Source organism: Scyliorhinus torazame, chromosome 1 (assembly GCF_047496885.1).
Source record: "Scyliorhinus torazame isolate Kashiwa2021f chromosome 1, sScyTor2.1, whole genome shotgun sequence".
Classification (NCBI taxonomy): domain Eukaryota; kingdom Metazoa; phylum Chordata; class Chondrichthyes; order Carcharhiniformes; family Scyliorhinidae; genus Scyliorhinus; species Scyliorhinus torazame.
The window spans coordinates 53,501,836-53,526,721 of NC_092707.1; the positions used below are offsets into that span (position 1 = coordinate 53,501,836).

The 24,886-nt window shown below is 48.1% G+C and overlaps 1 protein-coding gene across 1 annotated transcript in view; it reads left to right on the top strand.

Moving 5' to 3' along the window:
* tbc1d10ab (TBC1 domain family, member 10Ab) overlaps positions 1-24,886 on the top strand; it is a 115,414-nt gene that overhangs the window by 67,704 nt on the left and 22,824 nt on the right. The window lies entirely within an intron of this gene.

Below are 24,886 nucleotides of genomic sequence, written 5' to 3' on the forward strand. Positions count from 1 at the left end.
GCATTGCATCTGCTGCTCCCAATGTGGTCTCCTCTATATCGGAGAAATCAAACGCAGACTGGGTGATCGTTTTGCTGAGCACCGTGGTCTGTGCGCATTCAGGAACCTGACTTTCCTGTTGCTTGCCATTTTAACACAAATCCCTGCTCCCATGCCCAAATGTGGAAGACACCAGTGGGATGCCAGAGCTCCAGGAGAACCAGGGGGCAGAGGTGAGTGCAATGACCATTACTAAGGAGAAGGTTCTGGGGAAACTGAAAGATATGAAGGTGGAAAAGTCACCTGGACCGGATGGACTACACCCCAGGGTACTAAGAGATAGCTGAGGAAATTGTGGAGGCATTGGTGATGATCTTTCAGGAATCACTAGAGGCAGGAAGGGTCCCAGAGGACTGGAAAGTGGCTAATGTAACACCACTGTTTAAGAAGGGAGGGAGGCAGAAGACGGGAAATTATAGGCCTGTTAGCCCAACTTCAGTCATGGATTTTAGAGTCTGTTATTAAAGATGAGATCGGGAAGTACTTGTAAGTGTATGGTAAAATAGGACTGAGTCAGCATGGCTTTGTCAAAGGGAGGTCGTGTCTGACATATCTGTTGTAAAGATCTTTGAGGAGGTAACAAGGAAGTTAGACAAAGGAGAACCAGGGGACGTGCTTTATTTAGATTTCCAGAAGGCCTTTGACAAGGTGCAGCATAGGAGACTGTTAAATAAGTTAAAAGTACAAGGTGTTAAGGGTAAGAAGCTGGCATGGATAGAGGATTGGCTGACTGGCAGAAGGCGGAGAGTGGTGATAAAGGGGTATTTTTTGGGATGGCAGCCGGTGACTAGTTTGCCTCAGGGGTCTGTGCTGGGATCACAACTTTTCACAATATACATAAATGATCTGGAAGAAGGAACTGAAGGCACTGTTGCTAAGTTTGCAGATGATACAAAGATCTGTAGAGGGACAGGTAGTATTGAGAAGCAAGGGGGCTGCAGAAGGACTTGGACAGGCTAGGCGTGTGGGCAATGAAGTGGCAGATGAAATACAATGTGGAAAAGTGTGAGGTTATGCACTTTGGAAGGAGGAATTTAGGCATGGACTATTTTCTAAATGGGGAAATGCTTAGGAAATCAGAAGCACAAAGGGACTTGGGAGTCCTTGTTCACGATTCTCTTAAGGTTTAATGTGCAGGTTCAGTCAGCAGTTAAGGCAAATGCAATGTTAGCAATCATGTCAAAAGGGCTAGAATACAAGACCAGGGATGTACTTCTGAGACTGTGTAAGGCTCTGGTCAGACCCCATTTGCAATATTGTGAGCAGTTTTGGTCCCGTATCTAAGAAAGGATGTGCTGGCTTTGGAAAGGGTCCAGAGGAGGTTCACAAGAATAATCCCTGGAATGAAGAACTTGTCGTATGAGGAACGGTTGAGGACTCTGGGTCTGTACTCGTTGGGAGTTTAGTAGGATGAGGGGGGGATCTCATTGAAACTTACAGGATACTGCGAGTACTGGATGGAGTGGATGTGGAGAGGATGTTTCCACTTGCAAGAAAAACTAGAACCAGAGGACACCATCTCAGACTAAAGGGACAATCCTTTCAAACAGAGATGAGGAGCAATTTCTTCAGCCAGAGGATGGTAAATTTGTGGAACTCTTTGCCACAGAAGGCTGTGGAGGCCAAATCACTGAGTGTCTTCAAGACAGAGATAGGTTCTTGATTAATAAGGGGATCAGGGATTATGGGGAGAAGGCAGAAGAATGGGGATGAGGAAATATTAGCCATGATTGAATGGCGGAGCAGACTCAATGGGCCGAGTGGCCTAATTCTGCTCCTATGTCTTGGGGTCTTATGGTCTTATGTTTATCCTTGGCCTGCTGTAATGTTCCAGTGAATCCCAACGCAAACTGGAGGAACAGCATCTTATCTTCCAGTTAGGCAAGCCACAGCCTTCCGGTCTCAACATCGAATTCAACAACTTCAGATAATTAGCTCTACCCCACCTCGACCCCTTTGTTTTCATTCCACTTCATTTTAACTGTCTTTTACATTTCATTTCTTTCATGTCTTTCTTCATACATATATAATATATATTCCCCCCCTTATCTTATCCCCCTGTCCTTACTTGTCTCCACTTTATTTCCCCCTCCCCCTACATCAGTCACAGTTTACCCTGTGATAGTTTCTCTGCTGTTTGGCCTTTCACACCTTTTTATTCTCACTGGGGATTGCCATTAGCACTCTTTTTCCTTGGTTTCTGTGGCTATGGCTCATCTTTCATCCCCTCACCCCACAGTATAAATATCTCCCACTTCCTATATCTTTTAGCTTTGACAAAGGATCACCTGGACTCGAAACGTTAGCTCTTTTCTCTCCCTACAGATGCTGCCAGTTTTCCAGCAGTTTCTCTTTTGGTATTAAAACATAGAACATACAGTGCAGAAGGAAGCCATTCGGCCCATCGAATCTGCACTGACCCACTTAAGCCCTCAGTTCCACCCTATCCCGGTAACCCAATAACCCCTCCTAACCTTTTTTGGACACTAAGGGCAATTTTAGCATGTACAATCCACCTAACCTGCATGTCTTTGGACTGTGGGAGGAAACCGGAGCACTTGGAGGAAACCCACGCTGACATGGGGAGAACGTGCATCCTCCGCACAGACAGTGACCCAGCGAGGAATGGAACCTGGGACCCTGACGCTGTGAAGCCACAATGCTAGCCACTTGTGCTACCGTGCTGCCCTTAAAAACAGATGACCAAAAGCTTGATCAAAGAGGTAGAATTAAGGAGTGTCTTAAAAAGAGGAAAACGGACTTCCGGTGTTCGGCTATGTAGCCACTTAAATTGGCCAAATCCTGATTCAAAATGGCGAACGGCAAAGGCTTGTTTAATTGCTCTGTTTTATTACCTTTGCTCTCGAGTCGCCAGGTATCTTTATGATACCGCCACGAGGTTCAAGTCCGAGTAATGATCAATAATCCAATACACCGATTAGTAAGATTTAAATCAAAGCACATTTATTATACACGGTAATCGCTACTCGTGCACAAATTCTACATCTAAGCTACTTCTACAACGAACAGGCCTATACTTAACTTTCGGACTGTCCACCAGGTATGGGGAACAAATGGCCTTTCGTTCAGGTTCTGAGTCTGCGGGATTCGAAGTTGGTACGGATTGGTAGCTACGAGCGCCTATCTCGTAGCGAGCGTTGGATTAAGACTTACGAGTTCGATGATCACTGGAGTCACTGCACCGGCCACAGTCAATGCTGTTTTGTTGTTGTTGGGTGACCCGGGCAGGAAGAAGAGCGTGAAGAGAGCGACGAGGTGGAAAAGAGAGGAGCTGCTGAAGAGAGCGATTTGATCTTGGGGCTTAACTCTTATAGGCCCCAGGGGCTTCCCGCCTTTCGGGGCGGACCCTGTACCTGGTCCCAAGTGATTGGACTTTGTCCCAATCGCTTGTTTTTTTTCTCCAATACTGGAGCGATTCCCTGATCGATGGGCGGTCTTGAGGTGCTCGTTCACCTCCTTTGTTTTGGCTCCTGCTGGCGCCGAGGAGTCTGGCTTTGCTTTGTGTGTCAAATGTTGCTTATTGTTCCCGGGGATTGCTCATCAGTATGCAGATGGCTGATCACTTTGTTATGCTGATGGTCGCTGGTATCGATGTTGTCTGGTTTTTGCAGAGCTAAATACACAGCAAACCTGCAGCTGCTGGTTTTTGTCTTGTTGGCTGACTTTCCCATCAGCCTTTGCCATTTGCCATTTTGAATCGGGAGTTGGCCAATTTAAATGGCTACAGCTATGAAAGAGTAAGTTGCAAATTTGGTGGCTCCCGCTCTGGTCGAACTTTTGGACCTTTTCCCCCGATTTCTTTTTTTAAAAAAATATATTTTATTAAAGTTTTTCGATCAACCAAGAATTTTCCATTTTTTTACAACTTTGTAGCAATATATACATTGATCGTTTAAAAAAAAAAATATATATTAACTAACGGCAAGTGCCAACACAAATAAGAAACAAAAAGAAATAGTAACATTGGAAAGATAAATATGAACAGCAAATATGTAACAACACACAAAAAAACCCCGAAGACCCGAATGCACTCCCCCCTACTCCCCCCTGGGTTGCTGCTGTTGTCTTTCCTATTTTCCTTTATCGCTCTGCGAGATAGTCGAGGAACGGTTGCCACCGCCTGGTGAACCCCTGAGCTGAACCTCTTAGTGCGTACTTTATCCGCTCCAATTTTATAAACCCTGCCATGTCGTTTATCCAGGCCTCCACGCCCGGGGGTTTAGCTTCTTTCCACATAAGTAGAATCCTTCGCCGGGCTACTAGGGACGCAAAGGCCAAAACATTGGCCTCTCTCGCCTCCTGCACTCCCGGCTCATCTGCAACCCCAAATATAGCCAACCCCCAGCTTGGTTCGATCCGGACCCCCACCACCTTTGAAATCACTTTTGCCACACCCACCCAGAACCCGTGCAATACCGGACATGACCAAAACATGTGGGTGTGGTTCGCAGGGCTTCCTGCGCACCTCCCGCACCTATCCTCCACCCCAAAAAACCTGCTCAACCTTGCTCCCGTCATATGCGCCCTGTGTAGTACCTTGAATTGGATCAGGCTGAGCTTGGCACACGAGGACGAGGAATTTACCCTACTTAGGGCATCTGCCCACAGCCCCTCCTCAATCTCTTCCCCCAGCTCCTCCTCCCATTTTCCTTTCAGTTCCTCTATCATCGTCTCCCCCTCGTCTCTCATTTCCCTGTATGTATCAGACACCTTACAGTCACCCACCCATGCCCCCGAAATCACACTGTCTTGGATTCCTTGCGCCGGGAGCTGTGGAAATTCCCTCACCTGTTGCCTCACAAATGCCCTTATTTGCATATAACGAAATGCATTCCCAGGTGGCAACCCGTATTTTTCTGTCAGTGCTCCCAGACTCGCGAACGTCCCGTCCAAGAACAAGTCCTTCAGTTTCGCAATTCCTGCTCGCTGCCAAGATTGAAATCCCCTGTCTATCCTTCCCGGGACGAACCTGTGGTTGTTCCTTATCGGGGACCACACTGAGGCCCCTGTCACTCCCCTATGTCGTCTCCACTGCCCCCAAATCTTCAGAGTCGCCACCACCACTGGGTTTGTGGTGTACCTTTTCAGGGAGAACGGCAGCGGCGCCGTCGCCAGTGCTTTTAAGCTACTTCCCCTACAGGACGCCATCTCCAGCCTTTTCCACGCCGCTCCTTCTTCTTCCCTCATCCACTTACATATCATAGACACGTTAGCGGCCCAATAATAATCACTCAAACTCGGCAGTGCCAATCCCCCTCTATCTCTACTGCGCTGCAGGAACCCCCTCTTTACCCTTGGGGTCTTTCCGGCCCACACAAAGCTCATGATGCTCCTGTCCACCTTCTTAAAAAAGGTCTTTGTAATCAGTATGGGAGGGCACTGAAACACAAAAAGAAACCTCGGGAGGACCACCATTTTAACCGCCTGCCCCCTGCCCGCCAATGACAGGGGCACCATATCCCACCTCTTAAAGTCCTCCTCCATCTGCACTACCAGTCGTGTCAAGTTAAGCTTGTGCAAAGTTCCCCAGTCCCTGGCCACCTGGATCCCTAAATACCGGAAATCTCTTGTTACCCTCCTCAGCGGCAGCTCATCTATTCCCCTTCCCTGTTCCCCGGGGTGCATCACAAACAGTTCACTCTTCCCCATATTCAATTTGTATCCCGAAAATTCTCCAAACTCCCTGAGTGTCTGCATTATCTCAGGCATCCCCTCCACTGGGTCCGCGACATATAACAGCAGATCATCCGCGTATAATGACACCCGATGTTCTTCTCCTCCTCTAAGTACCCCTCTCCACTTCCTAGAGCCCCTCAGCGCTATGGCCAATGGCTCAATTGCCAACGCAAACAGTAACGGAGACAGGGGGCACCCCTGTCTTGTGCCCCTACATAGTCGGAAGTAGTCGGATCGTTGCCTGTTCGTAATCACACTTGCCACCGGGGCCCCGTACAGGAGCCGAACCCATCTAATGAACCCCTCTCCAAATCCAAATCTCTTCAGTACCTCCCACAGGTAGTCCCACTCCACTCTATCAAATGCCTTCTCTGCATCCAGAGCCACCACTATCTCCGCCTCTCCCTCCGGTGGGGGCATCATCATCACCCCCAACAACCTCCGTATATTGGTATTCAATTGCCTCCCTTTAACAAATCCTGTTTGGTCACCATGCACCACCCCAGGGACACAGTCCTCTATCCTTGTCGCCATCACTTTGGCCAATAACTTGGCATCTACGTTCAGGAGGGAGATAGGCCTGTATGACCCGCACTGCAGCGGGTCTTTGTCTCTTTTCAGGATCAGCGATATCGTCGCCTCCGACATCGTCGAGGGTAGTGTCCCCCTTTTCTTAGCCTCATTGAAGGTTCTCGTCAGGAGTGGGGCCAGCAGGTCCACATATTTCCTATAAAATTCCACCGTGAACCCATCTGGTCCCGGGGCCTTCCCTGCCTGCATGCTCCCGATTCCTTTTACCACCTCCTCTACCTCAATCTGCGCTCCCAGTCCTGTCCTCTCCTGCTCCTCAACCTTCGGGAACTCCAACTGGTCTAGGAAATGCATCATTCCCTCTTTCCCTTCCGGGGGTTGGGCCTTGTACAGCCTCTCGTAGAATACCTTAAATACCCCGTTCACCCTCTCCGCTCTCTGTTCCATCCTTCCCTCCTCATCTCTAACTCCTCCGATCTCTCTCGCCGCCCCCCTCTTCCTAAGTTGTTGGGCCAGCAGTCGGCTCGCCTTCTCTCCGTATTCATACTGTACTCCCTGTGCCTTCCTCCACTGCGTCTCCACCTTACCCATGGCCTCAGAATCTCCCCAATCAGTCTCTCCCTTTCTTTACCCTCTTGTTTCCCCTTATGGGTCCTTATGGAGATCAGGCCCCCTCTCACCACTGCCTTCAGCGCCTCCCAGACTACTCCCACCTGGACCTCTCCGTCGTCATTGACCTCTAGGTATCTTTCAATACATCCCCTCACCCTTCCACGTACCCCCTCGTCTGCCAACAGTCCCATGTCCAATCTCCAAAGTGGGCGTTGCTCCTTTTCCTCACCTAGTTCCAGATCTACCCAATATGGGGCATGATCTGAAATGGCTATAGCCGAGTACTCCGCTCCTGCCACCTTCGGGATCAGCGCCCTTCCCAGGACAAAGAAATCTATCCGGGAGTACACTTTATGGACGTGCTAGAAGAAGGAAAACTCTTTACTCCTCGGTCTAGTAAATCTCCAGGGATCCACTCCTCCCATCTGCTCCATAAAGCCCTTAAGCACCTTGGCCGCTGCCGGCCTCCTTCCGGTCCTAGATCTGGACCGGTCCAGCCCTGGGTCCAGCACCGTGTTGAAGTCCCCCCCCCCCCCCCCCCATTACCAACTTTCCCATCTCCAGGTCCGGGATGCGCCCCAACATACGCTTCATAAAGTTCGCATCATCCCAGTTCGGGGCATATACGTTCACCAGCACCACCGCTTCACCTTGCAATCTGCCACTCACCATCACGTACCTACCCCCACTGTCCACCACTATGGTCTTCGCCTCAAACGATACCCGTTTCCCCACCAGTATTGCCACCCCTCTATGTTTCGCATCCAAGCCCGAGTGGAATACCTGTCCCACCCATCCTTTTCTTAATCTGACCTGATCCGCCAGTTTCAGGTGCGTCTCCTGAAGCATAACCACGTCTGCCTTTAGCTTCTTTAGGTGCGCAAATACCCTTGCCCTCTTAATCGGCCCGTTCAACCCTCTCACGTTCCACGTGATCAACCGGGTTGGGGGGCTCTTTACCCCCCCCCCCCCCCCCATCGTCGACTAGCCATTCCCCCGATTTCTTTAACGAGCTTGAATTGTAAAATGGATGTTAGCGGCAATTCTCTACTGAATTCCCACTTCGGTGCATGGAGAAAAGGGCTAGAAATATTCGTAAGGGCAGAAACAAAAAGACAGAAGACTTGGGCTGTAGTTGCAACAGGGGACAGCATGGTGGAGGGGCGAACCTCTGGCTTGTCGACCCAGCAGTCTATGGCGAAGCTGATGCAAGTCATTCAGGAAGGCTTTGCTACGCAGAAACGGGACTGCTTGGACCCGATAAAAGCGTCGATTGAGCGGTTGGAGCTCAGATTGGACGCCCAGGATCGGGACCTCCCAGAAGAGGGAGGCATAGGGAGATAGGAAAAGTAAAGGACGGTGAGGGGAACCTGGTTGGTGATTCAGTAGGGGTGGATAAGGCCTTTAGGGATTTCTACACCAGGCTGTACAGGTCGGAACCCCCTACGGGGCCGGAGGGGATGAGGCGCTTGCTGGAGGGGCTGAATTTCCCAACGGTGGACGGGAAGCGGGTAGAAGGGCTGGGGGCCCCAATTGGGCTGGAAGCGATAGTGAAGGGCTTGAAGGCCATGCAGGTGGGTAAGGCCCCGGGTCGCACTGGTTCCCAGTGGAGTTCTATAAAATGTTCTCTGGGATACTGGGGCCGGTGTTGTTGAGGATGTTCAATGAGGCATGGGAAAGAGGGGTGCTGCCCCCGACGATGTCACAGGCAACGATTTAGCTGATTCTTAAGCGGGACAAGAACCCGGAGCTGTTTGGGTTCTACAGGCCGATCTCCCTGTTGAATGTAGATGCCAAATTGCTGGCCAAAATCTTGTCCTCCAGGATTGAGGATTGTGTTCTGGACGTTATTGAGGAGGACCAGAAGGGGTTTGTTAAGGGTAGGCAGTTGGTGGCCAATGTAAGAAGGCTGTTAAATGTGATCATGATGCCCCCGGAAGGTAGGGAGGTTGAGGTAGTGATCGCAATGGATGCAGAAAAGACTTTTGATCGGGTAGAATGGGATTATCTGTGGGAGGTACTGGGACGGTTCAGATGCGGACGGGGCTTTATTGACTGGGTCAAGTTACTGTAACAGGCTGCTGTGACAAGTGTATGGATGAACAGGCCAACTTCGGACTATTTTAGGCTGCACTGGCCATCCAGGTGGCGCAGGAATGGGACCGGCTGCATAAATTGAATCTGGCCCAGCTAGTGGACAAAATGAAGGACGATTTTCGGAGATGGGACGCGCTCTGTTGTCTCTGGCTGGGAGGGTGCAAACAGTGAAAATCACGGTCCTCCCGCGATTCCGATTTGCATTTCAATGTATCCCATCTTTATTCCACGGTCCTTTTTAAAGCGGGTCAACAGAGTGATCACGGGCTTAGTCTGGGCGGGCAAGACCCCGCGAGTAAGGATGGTAATGCTTGAGCGGAGTCAGGGAGAGGGCAGGCTGACGCTGCCAAATTTTAGCAACTATTACTGGATGGCTAATATAGCCATGATAGACTGCTGAGTAAAATAAGGGCCCATGGTATTCGAGGCAAGGTACTGAGGGCATTCTGGCTAAGTTTGCCGATGATACAAAGATAGGTGGAGGGGCAGGTAGTATGGAGGAGGTGGGGAGGCTGCAGAAAGATTTAGACAGTTTAGGAGAGTGGTCCAAGAAATGGCTGATGAAATTCAACGTGGGCAAGTGCGAGGTCTTGCACTTTGGAAAAAAGAATAGAGGCATGGACTATTTTCTAAACGGTGACAAAATTCATAATGCTGAAGTGCAAAGGGACTTGGGAGTCTTAGTCCAGGATTCTCTAAAGGTAAACTTGCAGGTTGAGTCCGTAATTAAGAAAGCAAATGCAATGTTGTCATTTATCTCAAGAGGCTTGGAATATAAAAGCAGGGATGTACTTCTGAAGCTTTATAAAGCATTAGTTAGGCCCCATTTAGAATACTGTGAGCAATTATGGGCCCCACACCTCAGGAAGGACATACTGGCACTGGAGCGGGTCCAGCGGAGATTCACACGGATGATCCCAGGAATGGTAGGCCTAACATATGATGAACGTCTGAGGATCCTGGGATTATATTCATTGGCGTTTAGGAGGTTGAGGGGAGATCTAATAGAAACTTACAAGATAATGAATGGCTTAGATAGGGTGGATGTAGGGAAGTTGTTTCCATTAACAGGGGAGACTAGGACCCAGGGGCACAGCCTTAGAATAAAAGGGAGTCACTTTAGAACAGATGAGGAGAAATTTCTTCAGCCAGAGAGTGGTGGGTCTGTGGAATTCATTGCCACAGAGGGTGGTGGAGGCCGGGACGTTGAGTATCTTTAAGACAGAAGTTGATAAATTCTTGATTTCTCGAGGAATTAAGGGCTATGGAGAGAGAGCGGGTAAATGGAGTTGAAATCAGCCATGATTGAATGGTGGAGTGGACTCGATGGGCCGAATGGCCTTACTTCCACTCCTATGTCTTATGGTCTTATGATCAGGAAGTGGGTGGTGGGGGAGGAGTCGGCATGGGTGTGTAAGGAGGCGGCTTTTTGTAAGGGCACCAGTCTGGGAGTATTGGTAACTGCCCCTCTGCCACTCCCACCGGCCCGGTACTCCTCCAGCCCCGTGATGGTGGCGGCCCTGAGAGTTTGGGGCCAGTGGAGGTGGCATGTGGGAGCGGTGGGAGCATCGGTCTGGGCCCCAATTTGTGATAATCACCAGTTGCCCCGGGAAGGATGGATGGGGGGTTCTGCTTATGGCGGAGAGCGGGGATTGAAAGGATAGGGGATGTGTTCATAGAGGGGAGCTTTCCGAGTATGAGGGCGCTGGAGGAAAAGTTTGGGCTGGCGAGGGGAAACAAATTCAGGTATCTGCAGGTGCAGGACTTCCAACGTAAACAGGTGTCGCCTTTCCCGCTCCGACCGCTAAGGGGGATTCAGGACAGGGTCATTTCCAGAGGGTGAGTGGGGGAGGGGAGCATCTCTGATATCTATAAGGAGCTTATGGGGTCAGAGGAGACGCAGACCGAGGAGCTGAAGCGCAAGTGGGAGGAGGAGCTGGGAGGTGAGATAGAGGATGGTCTATGGGCAGACGCGTTGAGTAGAGTCAACGCGTCCGCAACATGTGCCAGGCTCAGCCTGATACAATTTAAGGTTGTGCACTGGGCTCACATGACAGTGGCCCGGATGAGCAGATTCTTTGGGGTGGAGGACAGGTGCACAAAATGCGTGGGAGGACCAGCGAACCATGTCCACATGTTTTGGACATGTCCAAAGCTTCGGGGATTTTGGCAGGGGTTTGCGGACGTCATGTCCAAGGTTTTAAAAACAAGGGTGGCGCTGAGTCCCGAGGTGGCGATTTTCGGGGTGTCCAGGGAATCCAGGAGGAGAAAGAGGCAGACGTTCTGGCCTTTGCTTCCCTGGTAGCCCGGAGACTGATACTATTAGCTTGGAGGCAACTGTTCGTCGACTTCTTTGCGGAAAATTAATCATCAGCAGACAGGGGGGGGGGGGGGGGAAGAGACTAGTTTAGGTTAGAATAGGGGGGTAATAAGGATGGGACCTGTACGGAAGGTAAACGGCTTTTGCACTATATTTATGGTTTCATGTATATTGTTTATTTTGTTGTTGTTACTATACCAAAAATACCTCAATAAAATGTTTGTCTATAAAAAAAGAGGAAAACAACTTGGAGATGGTGATTGTTAAACAGAAAGTAGAGAGTTGACTGAGCTCAAGTTCGTGGAGGCCACCCATGAGAGCATTGGAATAGTCATATCTGGATGGAGCGTGGATGAGAGCTCCAGCAGCAGATGTGCTGAGTGTCCGAGACAGTTGATATTATAGAGTTGGAAGTAGGTAGTCAGGTAGAGAGGATATAGAGATCAGAAGTTACACTCATGGTCAAACAAAATGTCGTGGTTGTGGCAGTCTGGTTGTGCCACAGTGTGAGATGTAATTGATGGTTATAAAACAAAGTTTGTGACTTCCGGGTGCGGCGATGACCAGCTGAGTCGCACGTTTCGGCAGCTCCCTGTGAAACGGACTTTTGGGCTCTTGATAGGAGCCCCAACGGCAATTTTGACGGCTAAAAACACTGTGCGGTAAACCAGAAGGGAATCCCCCCTGGATACGGATGGAAAAAGGAGGAGAGAGTGGCCAGATTGCAGTGGATCCTTTAGAACAGCGGCAAGGAAGGCAAGCAAAAACCAAGATGGCGTCGGAAGGTGGCAGTTTAACATGGGGCCCTGAACAACAAGAGTTCTTGAAATGCTGTGTGAAAGAGATCAAAAAGGAAATGAAGAAAGAGCTGTTGGCCCCGATACTACAGGCGATCGAAGGGCTAAAGGAGGAACAAAAGACCCAGGAGCGGGAGCTTCGGGTCGTGAAGGCAAAGGCAGCCGAGAATGAGGACGATATACAGGTGGGGGGGGGGGGGGGGGGTGGGGGGGGGGGAAGGAGGAACCAGAAGGACTCTCAGGGTTGTTAATATATACTGTATAGTATGTATAGGTCGTTGCTACAGATAATTATATATTGGACTGTTAAATTATATTTTTGGAGAGTGTTACTTGTGTCAAGGCAGTTGCCAATTAGGGCTAGTTTTCATTTTTGTTATTTATTATTTATTCATTTTTTGTTTATAAAATAGGTCATTGTTATTTGTATTGTTATAATATTGTGTAAAGGATGCACAATGTACTGTGTTGGTTGACCAAAAATTTTCAATAAAATATTTAATAAAAAAAAAAAGTTTGTGCGAGGACCGAAGGCAATAGTTTCAGTCTTCCATATATTTAATTGGAGAAAATCTTTGCTCATTCAGTACTACCCGCTTGACCAATCAGAGGCTTTAAAGTGGCCAAGAAGTAAAACTGGATGTTGTCAGTGTATGTGCGGAATTTGATTAATCTCTGAGGAGCTGCATGTGTATGAGAAATTGTGGGGGACCTAAGATTAGGGACTCCAGACATAACAATTGTTATGGGCGAGGTGTTTTCAGACCCCCAAAATGTACCATGGAGTTCAACCAACCTCTCCCTTTAATGGATTTGTTGCTTTTCCTGGCACACGGCTTTTCCCCTAGGTGTGGGATTACAATTATGGACACGTGGGTTTTTAAACACTGATTATTCCATGAACTCAACTTAACATCTTAAAAAACATTGGATCTCTTAACACTCCTTACTTCAAAGATAACTCAGAAAATATTGCAACACTAAATAATTCCTTAAAAATGTTCCTTCAAACTTCCAAGAGACATAACACCTTTAAACATTATCACATCAGGTTAAAGGATATATATATTTTCTGTAGAATGGCAGAGACACATTAGCTTGGTTGACTTCAGCTCCAGCACCTTGCTTTCTTCCTGCAAACTCTCTGGACACACACCAGCACTCTTTCCTGCAAACTGCAAAACTGAAAACCTGCAAAATGGCTGAACTGAGCTGAGCTCCACCCACTCTATGACATCACTGTTTTCTTAAAGGTACATTGCTTAAACAGCCAGTTCTTAAAGGCACTCTTGCATGACACAATGTGGAACCTAGAAGAGAAGTCAGTAGTTACGGCATGGGCCATTTGGCCCAAAGAGTCTACGTTTCCTTGGAGCAATCCAGTCAGTTTCATTTCCCCCACTTAATCCCAAAGCTCTACAACTTTATTTCCTTCAAGTGCCTATCAGTTTCCTTTTGAAATCATTGAAGTCATTTCAAGAGATTCTGCAGCTGCAACTGGATGGCTAAGATTGAATATTATAATCTTTATTATTGTCACAAGTGGGCTTACATTAACACTGCAATGACGTTACTGTGAAAAGCCCCTAGACGCCACACTCTGGCGCCTGTTCGGGTACACAGAGGGAGAATTCAGAATGTCTAATTCACCTAACAAGCACGCCTTTTGGGACTTGTGGGACGAAACCGGAGTACCCAGAGGAAACCCATGCAGGCACTGGGAGAACGTGCAGACTCCGCACAGACAGTGACCCAAGCCGGGAATCGAGCCTGCGACCCTGGCGCTGTGAAGCAACAATGCTAAACACTGCTACCGTGCCACCCTGTTAATGTGTTTTAATAGTCTGCGAACGATATTAAAAGTTCTAAAACTGTCCTTTAAAAACTTGCTTGATATACAAAAAGAAATGCTTTATTGTTGTAGAAATCAAAGTAATTGTAAACATCTGATTGTGAAAAATACACATTTTTAACTGAACTTCGCAGTGAGATAAGGCAAAGATTAGTTGATAATAGTGGATCTGGGTGGGGTGTGTGTACCTCCTGAGAAATGTAGTTGAGTCTGCATTTTCTGCAGCTTGTTACTTCAAAACAACATGGCTCCCATTTGCAGTGTTTATATTCCCACAAATCTATGAACCTGTTAAAACAATTGTTTTGTAATCCATGTCCTTAGTACATTGGCTTGGTAGGGCTGTCTATTTTAGTTTTATAGCCAAACCTGCAATGTAGGTGTAATGTCTTCATTTGAATTTTGTGATCTATTTTGAACATTTCAGTGTGACATTCATCCTGGAAAATTAACAGTGCATTTAGATACTTTGAATTTTATGTTTTGAGCTCTCTCTGTGTCAGCATGGTTAAGTTGGTAGCATTCTTACATCTGAGTCATGAGGTTCAGGGTCCAAGTCCCATTCCAAGGGCTCGAGCATGAAAACCAAGGCTGACACCCAAAGACAGTACTGAAGTTGGAAGTGCTATCTATGGATGAGTTGTTGAACTGAGGCCCATCTGCACACACAGGTGGATGTAGAAGGTTAGGGGCTCTATTTTTTTATTTTTTTCTCTTTTTAAATTTAGAGTACCAAATTATTTCTTTTCCAATTAACGGACAATTTAGCGTGGCCAATCCACCTACCCTGCACATCTTTCAGTTGTGGGGGTGAGACCCATGCAGACACGGAGAATGTGCAAACTCCACACGGACAGTGACCCGGAGCAGGGGAGTTATCCCCAGTGCCCTGGCCAATATTTACTCCTCGTTGATTTGGCAGAGTGTTTCTCAGATTAGAACAGCAACTTCAAAAGTACTTCATTCATTATAAAGCACTTTGAGATGTCTGATTGTTATGAAAAGAGCAATATAAATGCAAGTCTGTCTTTTTCCTTTCCATCTCTGAAGGGTCTTGGTGTTTGTTCAGTTAAAGATGCTACATAAGTACAAGCAGTTGTGCCAATTTGATTGGAGGGTTGATAGCCGAAGATTTCCTGCAGTGTAATGATATTACAGCATCCTTCTGTATATTTTGGTGATTTGTAAATATTCCTTGTGTAACTACTGAAGAGGAAATTATTCTAACTGTTCGCTTTATCCTGTAGAGGAAATACTTGCAGTGTTACTATTTCGCAGCTGTCGATGAGTGCTGCTGTGGACCATTTCTGTGTTAAAATGTTGATTTTTGACTGAAAAACTGACCACAAAATAAACATTTCAGCTCACACGCATATATCTATTTTAGATTCAGTTGTCTGTAAACCACAGATTAATTAATGGCAAATATGTGAATGAAATTCTGACCATCAGAATGTGATTTGACCTAAAGTTAGGTTTTAGCACACCTAAGGGTAACTGCTGAGTAACTTCCCGTAAGTTAAGAATTTGTTGGGACTGCACCGTGGTGCACTGGTTAGCACTGCTGCCTCAGTATAGTATAGTTAGGGGCATTGACACTGTTCTCTGTGATCAAGATCAAGAATTCCGAAGGTTGTGTTGCCTGCCTGGTGCTCGGGGTCGGGATATCTCATCTGGGCTGCAGAGGAACTTGGAGTGGGAGGGTAAAGATCCAGTTGCCGTGGTCCACGTAGGTACCAATGACATAGAACAGGAACAGAGGTTCAGTTGTCTGGAGAAAGTTAAAGGAGAGGGTAGAAGTGCAGGTTAATGATGAGCACTTTCAACTAGTTAAAGGAACCGAGGGCCCCGTTCAGGAACGGCATTGTCGGGGGTTAATGCCCGGTCCGAGGCCCAGCGAAGGCAGTAAAAGTCGGGAGACAACACAGAGGAGAAGAATGTCTAAGACCGGCAAAAAAACGGCCGTGAAAAAAGCGGTTGGAAGTCCTTCGGGGAGTGGAAAGGTCACCGCGGGGTCAGTAAAGAAAATGGAGGCTGGAGCACCAGGGGAGGCCGCAGCACTTATGGCTGAAGGAATAACTAAGCTGATGGCTGCGGAATTCGAAAGGCAGTTTGCGAAGTGCATGGAGACGGTGAGGAAGGAGATGAGGGAGGTTTTGAGTGCGCTGGTGGAGGAGGCGATTTCCCCGGTGATGACGGCAGTGGCGAGCGCAGTGGCGGAGGTGCGAGAGCAAGGGGAGGCGCTGAAAGAAGTAGAGGAGACGTGATTGCAGCACGGTGATCAATTCGCCTCGATGGGGAAGGATATGCGGAAGGTGATGGACATTAACAAGGATCTGCGAGGAAAAATGGAAGACCTGGAAAACAGATCCAGGTGACAGAATTTGAGGATTGTGGGGCTGCCCGAAGGAGTTGAAGGACCGAAGCCGACTGAGTATTTTGCCGCGATGCTGGCAAAACTATTGGGGGAGGGGGAGGATCCCTCCCGATATGAACTGGATCGGGCTCATCGGTCGTGGAGGCCTGTACCAAAGGCGAGTGAGCCGCCAAGGGCAGTGACTCTGTGCGTCCGTAGATACAGTGTGAAGGAGAAGATCCTGAGCTGGGCCAAGCAGAAGTGGGTGGTGCAGTGGGCTGGAGCTGGTATACGTGTATACCAGGACTTTACGGTGGAGCTGGCGAGGAGGCGGGCTGCCTTCAACCGGGTGAAGAGGGCACTACATTAGCAAGGTGCAGTGCGGCATTGTATATCCAGCGAAGCTGAGGGTGACTTACAAGCTCAAGGACTTTTATTTTGGAACGGCGGAAGCAGCGGAGGAGTTTGAGAAGGCAGAAGGACTGGCAGAACTGACAAATTGAGAAATGGCCATGTGCCGATGTAACCTCATGACTGTATTTTCTTTTTTGATTCACAGCGCGCGGGTGTAGAGATTAAAGGAGCCAATGTGGTATATATTTGGACAAGGGAAGGGACGGGACTTTCACTCGAAATGAGGGTTCTTTGGGTGTAGGTGGATATGCGGGGTTTGTGTGCTAAAGGGGGATCTCTGGGCTTTCCTAGGGCCAGGCAAGGGGGAAAGGGACCCGGGCGGGGGCCTCCACGCTGGCCGGTTTAAGCCGGCCAGTGAACGGGAGTGAGGCGGGGGGAGGGGCGGCGGCCATTGGAGCCTGGCAGAACAGGGTCCGAGTGGTCTAGCCGGGGTGGAAAGTTGGGGGGAGGAGTTTTACAAGAGGCAGTGGACGGGAGGAGCTGGATGCTGGATGGCGTTGAGTGGAGGGGGGGGGGGGGGGAGTGGACTCTATAGGTCAATGGTGACCATGGGCGGTCCCGGACTCCTTTTTATTTTTCTCTTTTGTTTTCTGTTTCCACCATGGGAGGGTTTGGTTTATTGGATGCATATATTGACAGGTGGGACGTTGTTTGGGGTGGTGGGAGGATGGGATCATTGGTATTGTTAAGGGGATTGATTTTGTATTGGTTACCATTTACTGTTTGTGGGTGGGGTGTAAATTTTTGAAGGTAAATGTGAAAATGGAGAATAACATTTAAAAAAAAAAAAGGAACCGAAGGCTCAGGAGAGGTTAGTAAAGTTTCCAGACGACGTAATAGAACAGAGAGTATAGAAGGTGGCAGGAATCTAACATCAGGCAGAGCAAAAAAGATGACAAGTACGAGAAGGGAGGTGGTCAATTCAGGACTGAAGATGTTGTACCTAAATGCGTGCAGTAACGGAACAAGGTAAATGAACTTGTTGCGCACATTGAAATTGGCAGGTATGATGTTATGGGCATCACAGAGATGTGGCTGCAAGGGGCTCAAGGCTGGGATCTAAATATCCAAGGATGTGTGTCCTGTCGAAAGGACAGGCAGATGGGCAGAGAGGTCAGGATTGCGTTGTTAGTAAGGAATGAAGTTAAATCGATAGCAAGAAGCAATATAGGATCAGAAGGCAATATAGCGGAGCTGCTGATTGGCTGTTACAGGGGAAATTTGCATCAGTGCATTGCGGTCACTGCATCCAGAAAGTGTACCTGAGTAAGACACCCTAGGTGTTCAAGTGAAGGCAAGCATCCAGCAGAGGGCAATAGAGTGGAGCGGCTGATTGGCTGTTGTGGGGGAAATTTGCATCAGTGCATTGCGGTCACCGTATCTTGAAGGTGGTTTGTGGAGGAGCTGTTGTCAAGTGACAGTTAAACCCGAAACATTTCTTCAGTGTTTCCCTCCCTACCTCCTCCTCTAACCAAAAAAATAAGACAATCACTGTAAGGATCCCAGCTGAGTAAAGATCAAGAGGGAGACTCGAGGGCAGGTAGAAGTAGAAAGAAGTTGAACCGTGATGTCACAGCCTGCAGGTAAATGATTGGCTGGTGACTGGTAAGTAGTTTTTCGTTTCCCTGAGGTGTTATTGTGCGGGGCGCAGTGGTTGCTGTGTGATTGCTTGCTGAGAAGGGGAGTAAATTTATTTAAAACTTACTTTTGGGAGTTTCCAGCTGAATCCGGTCGGAGTGAGGACAGAGTGACTGCTGGGTAAGTAGTAAAGATTTAAATTGTTTGCGCAGGCCCATAACAGCTGATTGCTGTTCTCGTGAGGGGCGCAGTGGTTGCTGGTTAAGTGTTTTATTTTTACCTGTATTTAAGTTGGGCCGTTTCTAAACCCTAGACACACTACTTGTAGTGTCCCCCACCCTTCCACCTCCTTTAACCTAAGCGGTAGAGTGAATAAAGCTCGCTCTTTTTCTTTTTTTTTATCTAGAGGGGATGGCAGGGAAGGCAGTGCAATGTTCCTCCTGCAGAATGTTTAAGTGAGGGACGCCGTCAGATTCCCTGCTGATTTCATCTGTGGGAAGTGCACCCATCTCCAGCTCCTCCGAAACCGCGTTAGGGAACTGGAGCTGGATGAACTTCGGATCATTCGGGAGGCAGAGGTGGTCATAGATAGTAGCTTCAGGGATGTGGTTACTCCGAAGAATCAAGGTAGATGGGTGACGGTGAGAGGGGCTGAGAGGAAGCAGTCAGTGCAGGGATCCTCTGTGGTCGTTCCCCTCAGCAACAAGTATACCGCTTTAGATACTGTTGATGGGGACGACCTGCTAGGGGTAAGCCACGGTGAACGGATCTCCAGCACTGAGTCCGTCCATGTGGCTCAGAAGGGAAGGAGGGAGAGCAGGAGAGCAATAGTTATTGGGGACTCGATAGTTAGAGGGACAGATAGACGGTTCTGTGGCAGCGAAAGAGACTCACGGATGGTAGGTTGCCTCCCGGGTGCCAGGGTCCGTGACATCTCAGACCGTGTTTTCAGAATCCTTAAAAGGGGAGGGGGAGCAGTCACAAGTCATGGTACACATCGGTACCAACGACATAGGTAAGAGAAGGGACGGGGATTTAAAACCGGAATTTAGGGAGCTAGGGTGGAAGCTGAGAGCCAGGACAAACAATGTTGTCATCTCTGGTTTGTTGCCAGTGCCACGTGTTAGTGAGGTGAGGAACAGGGAGAGTGTGCAGATAAACACGTGGCTGCAGGGATGGTCTAGGAGGGAGGGTTTCAGGTACGTGGATAATTGGAGCACATTCTGGGGAAGGTGGGACCTGTACAGACGGGACGGTTTGCACCTGAACCAGAGGGGCACCAATATCCTGGGAGGGAAATTTGCTACGGCTCTTTGGGGGGGCGGTTTAAATTAATTTGTCAGGGGGCTGGGAAAACGAGCTGTGTTCCAGAAGCCAGTGCCGAGAGTAGTGAGGTACTGAGGAGGGTATCAAAGTTGCAGGAGTGTACCGGCAGACAGAAAGGTGGGTTGAAGTGTGTCTACTTCAATGCAAGGAGCACCTGGAAAAGGTAGGTGAACTTGGAGCGTGGATTGGTACTTGGGACTACGATGTTGTGGACATTACGGAAACATGGTTAGAACAGGGACAGGAATGGTTGTTGGAAGTTCCGTCGTATAGATGTTTCAGTAAGAGTAGGGAAGGTGGTAAAAGAGGTGGAGGAGTAGCATTGTTAATCAAGGATAGTTTAACGGCTGCAGAAAGGCAGTTTGAAGGGGATCTGCCTACTGAGCTAATATGGGCCGAAGTTAGAAATAGGAAAGGAGCGGTCACATTGTTAGGAGTTTTCTATAGGCCCCCAAATAGTAATCGAGATGTGGAGGAAGAAATTGCAAAACCGATTATGGATAGGTGTGGAGGTCTCAGGGTAGTTGTCATGGGTGACTTTAACTTTCCAAATATTGATTGGAACCTGTATAGGTCGAACAGTTCGGATGGGGCAGTTTTTGTACAGTGTGTGCAGGAGAGTTTCCTGTCACTATGTGGAGAGGCCGACAAGAGGGGGGGGCCACATTGGATTTGGTACTGGGTAATGAACCGGGCAAAGTGTTAGATTTGTTTGTGGGAGAGCACTTTGGAGACAATGACCACAATTCGGTGTCTTTCACTATTGCAATGGAGAGGGATAGGGCCATATGGCAGGGCAAGGTTTATAATTGGGGGAGGGGTAATTATGATGCGATTAGGCAAGAATTAGGGAGCATAGGATGGAAATAGAAACTGTCAGGGAAAGGCACAAATGAAAAGTGGAGCTTGTTCAAGGAACAAATACTGCGTGTCCTTGGTAGGCATGTCCCAGTCAGGCAGGGAGGACATGGCCATGTGAGGAAACCATGGTTCACAAAAGAGGTTGAATGTCTTGTCAAGAGGAAACCGGAAGAGTATGTAAGAATGAGAAAATAAGGTTCAGTAGGGTCACTTGTGGGTTACAAGGTAGCAAGGAATGTGCTGAAAAAAGGGCTTAGGAGAGCTAGGAGGGGGCATGAGAAGTCCTTGGCGGGTCGGATCAAGGAAAGCCCCAAGGCTTTTTACTCTTACGTGAGAAATAAAAGAATGACCAGGATGAGGGTACGGCCGGTCAAGGACAGTAGTGGTAACTTGTGCATGGAGTCAGAAGAAATAGGAGAGGTGTTGAATGAATACTTTTCTTCAATGTTCACAAAGGAGAGGGGTCATGTTTTTGAGGATGAGAGTGTGATTCAGGCGGGTAGGCTGGAGGAAGTAGATGTTCTGAGGAAAGCTGTATTAGCAATTTTGGAAAAACCGGAGGGTCGACAAGTCCCCTGGGCCAGATGGGATATACCCAAGGATTCTTTGGGAGGCAAGGGATGAGATTGCAGAGCCTTTGGCTTTGATCTTTGGGTCATCGCTGTCCATGGGGATAGTGCCAGAGGACTGGAGAGTGGCGAATGTTGTTCCTCTGTTCAAGAAAGGGAATAGGAATGACCCTGGTAATTATAGGCCAGTTAGTCTTACTTCGGTGGTCGGGAAGATAATGTAAAAGGTCCTGAAGGATAGGATTTATGACCATTTGGAAAGATGCAGCTTAATCCGGGATAGTCAACACGGATTTGTGAAGGGTAAGTCTTGCCTCACAAATTTGATTGAATTCTTTGAGGAGGTAACTAAGTGTGTAGATGAAGGTAGAGCAGTTGATGTCGTATACATGGATTTTAGTAAGGCGTTTGATAAGGTTCCCCATGGTCGGCTCATGAAGAAAGTAAGGAGATGTGGGATAGAGGGAAATTTGGCCAATTGGATAAGTAACTGGCTATCACACAGAAGACAGAGGGTGGTGGTGGATGGAAAATTTTCAGACTGGAGACCAGTTACCAGCGGTGTACCACAGGGATCAGTGCTGGGTCCTCTGCTATTTATGATTTCTATCAATGACTTGGAGGAGGGGGCTGAAGGGTGGGTCAGTAAATTTGCTGATGACACCAAGATTGGTGTAGTGGATGAGGTGGAGGGCAGTTGTAGGCTGCAAAAAGACATTGATAGGATGCAGAGCTGGGCCGAAAAATGGCAGATGGAGTTTAACCCTGATAAGTGCGAGGTGATTCATTTTGGTAGAAAAAAATGTGAATGTGGATTACAGGGTCAATGGCAGGGTTCTGAGGAATGTGGAGAAACAGAGAGATCTTGGGGTTCATGTCCACAGATCTCTGAAGGTTGCCACTCCAGTGGATAGAGCCGTGAAGAAGGCGTATAGTGTGTTGGCGTTTATTAACAGGGGACTTGAGTTTAAGAGCTGCAGGGTTATGCTGCAACTATACATGACCCTGGTGAGACCACATTTGGAATATTGTGTGCAGTTCTGGTCACCTCATTATAGGAAGGATGTGGAAGCATTGGAAAGGGTGCAAAGGAGATTTACCATAATGCTGCCTGGTTTGCAGGATAGATCTTATGAGGAAAGGTTGAGGGAGCTAGGGCTTTTCTCTTTGGAGCGGAGGAGGATGAGAGGCGACTTAATTGAGGTTTATAAGATAGTGAGGGGGATAGATAGAGTGGACGTTCAGAGACTTATTTCCTCGGGTGGATGTAGCTGTTACAAGGGGGCATAACTATAAGATTCAGGGTGGGAGATATAGAAGGGATGTCCGAGGTAGGTTCTTTACTCAGAGAGTGGTTAGGGTGTGGAATGGACTGCCTGCTGTGATAGTGGAGTCGGACATTTTAGGAACTTTCAAGCGGTTATTGGATAGGCACATGGAGCACACCAGAATGACAGGGAGTGGGATAGCTTGATCTTGGTTTCGGCCAATGCTCGGTACAACATCGAGGGCCGAAGGGCCTGTTCTGAGCTGTACTGTTCTATGTTCTAGAAGGCATAGAATTTCTGTGGGAAGAGTTGTGGAATCGCAAAGGGAAAAAGATGGGTGTTATATACAGGTCCCCTAGCAGTAATCAGGATGTGGGGCAGGAAATAAATCAGGAGATAGAAAGGATATATAAGAAAGGCAATATTACAATAGTCATGGGGAACTTCAATATGCAGGCGGTCTGGGAAAATCAAGCTGGTAGTGGATCCCAAGGAAAGGAATTTGTGGAATGGCGAAGAGATTTTTTTGGGAGAATTCTGGATTTGGTGATGTGTAATGAGGCAGGCTTAATTAGGGAACTTGAGGTGAAGGAACTCTTGGGCATATTCCACAATATGATGGAATTTGCCGTGCAGTTTGAGAGGGAGATGCTGCAATCAGATGTAGCGGTATTACAATTAAATAAGGGTAACTACAAAGACATGAGGGAGGAGCTGGCCAGAGTTGATTGGAAAGGGAGCCTAGCAGGAAAGACAGTGGAACAGCAATGGCAGGAGTTTTTTGTGGTTATTCGGGAGGCACAACAGAAATTCATCCCAAGGAGGAGGAAACATGCTAAGGGGAGGACGGCTGATGAGAGAAGTCTGTGACAGCATGAAAGCAAAAGAAAAAGCATACAAAGTGGCGAGGATTTCATAGTCCTCAAGTATTTCTCAAATTCAATTTAAACAATTCCTTTATAGTCAAACGTAATCCTGGTTAAATCAATGTTAAGAATTGGAGAAAATTAAGATTCAAAAGTGAAATTGGGATAACATTTTTAAAAAGGGAGTTGATGCTGTCTTGGTGAGGCTCCCATCTTGCATGCTCTATAAATTTGAACTCATCCAAAACTTTGCTGAGTCCCATTTACCCAAACCACATTTACCCATTATCCCTTTTACTCACTGACGCACATTGGCTTTAAGTCTGACAGTACCTCAATTAATACCTTTGGCAGCTCTGCCCCTGCTGTCTAGCCTCCTCTGCCCAAATCTCGATCACCTCCTTCAGCATAGTTACCTTCCGAAATCTCTGCATCCCTTTACAATCACAGAATTGTAACAATGTAGAAGGAGGTTTTTCAGCCCATGTGTCTGTACCTGCTCTACAAATGAGCACTTCACTTTGTGCTATTCTCCTGCCCTCTCCCCATAACCCCCATAACTTTGGGAAATCAGACCATAAGACGGTGCTCCTTCTCCCGGCATACAAGCAGAAACTCAAGCGGGAGAATCCAGCTAAGAAGGTTGTGCAGTGCTGGTCTGAGGAGACAGAAGAACTCTTACGTGACTGCTTAGAGACAGTGGACTGGTCCATATTTAAGAACTCAGCGACCAACTTAAATGAGTATGACACCACCGTCACAGACTTCATCAGCAAATGTGTGGACGACTGCGTGCCAAAGAAAGCAGTACGTGCGTTCCCCAACCGGAAACCATGGCTCAGTCGCGAGATTGACTCCCTACTGAAGGACAGATCTGAGGCGTTCAAGGCAGACGACCCTGGCCTATACAAGAAATCCAGGCACGACCTCCGAAAAGCCACCCGAATGCCAAGAGAGAATATCAAACCAAGCTAGAGTCACAGACAGACTCTCGGCGGTTGTGGCAAGGACTAAACAACATAACGGGCTACAAAGCGAAGCCGAACAGTATCTCTGGCAGCAGCACACCCCTCCCCGATGAACTCAATGCATTCTATGCTCGGTTCGAGCAGGTAACCAACAATCCGCTGACGAGTGCCCCAGCAGCCCATAATTCACCTATACCCACCATCACAGCTTCCGAAGTCAGATTGGCCTTCCTGAAAGTGAACCCTCAGAAGGCGACGGGCCCAGACGGGATCCCTGGTCGTGCACTCAGAGCCTGCGCGGACCAGCTGGCAAAGGTATTCACGGACATCTTTAACCTGTCCCTACTCCACTCCGAGGTCCCCACCTGCTTGAAGAAGACCACCATCATACCGGTACCAAAGAAGAACCAGGCAACGTGCCTCAATGACTACCGACCAGTGGCCCTGACTTCAGTTGTAATGAAGTGCTTCGAGAGGTTGATCATGAAGCGCATCACCTCCATACTCCCAGAACGCCTTGATCCACTGCAATTCGCATACCGCTGCAACCGGTCCACATCAGACACCATTTCCCTGGCCCTACACTCATCCCTAGAGCATCTCGAAAACAAGGACTCCTACATTAGACTCCTATTTATTGCCTACAGCTCCGCCTTCAACGCCATAATCCCAGCCAAGCTCATATCAAAGCTCCAAAACCTAGGACTTGGCTCCCCACTCTGCAACTGGATCCTC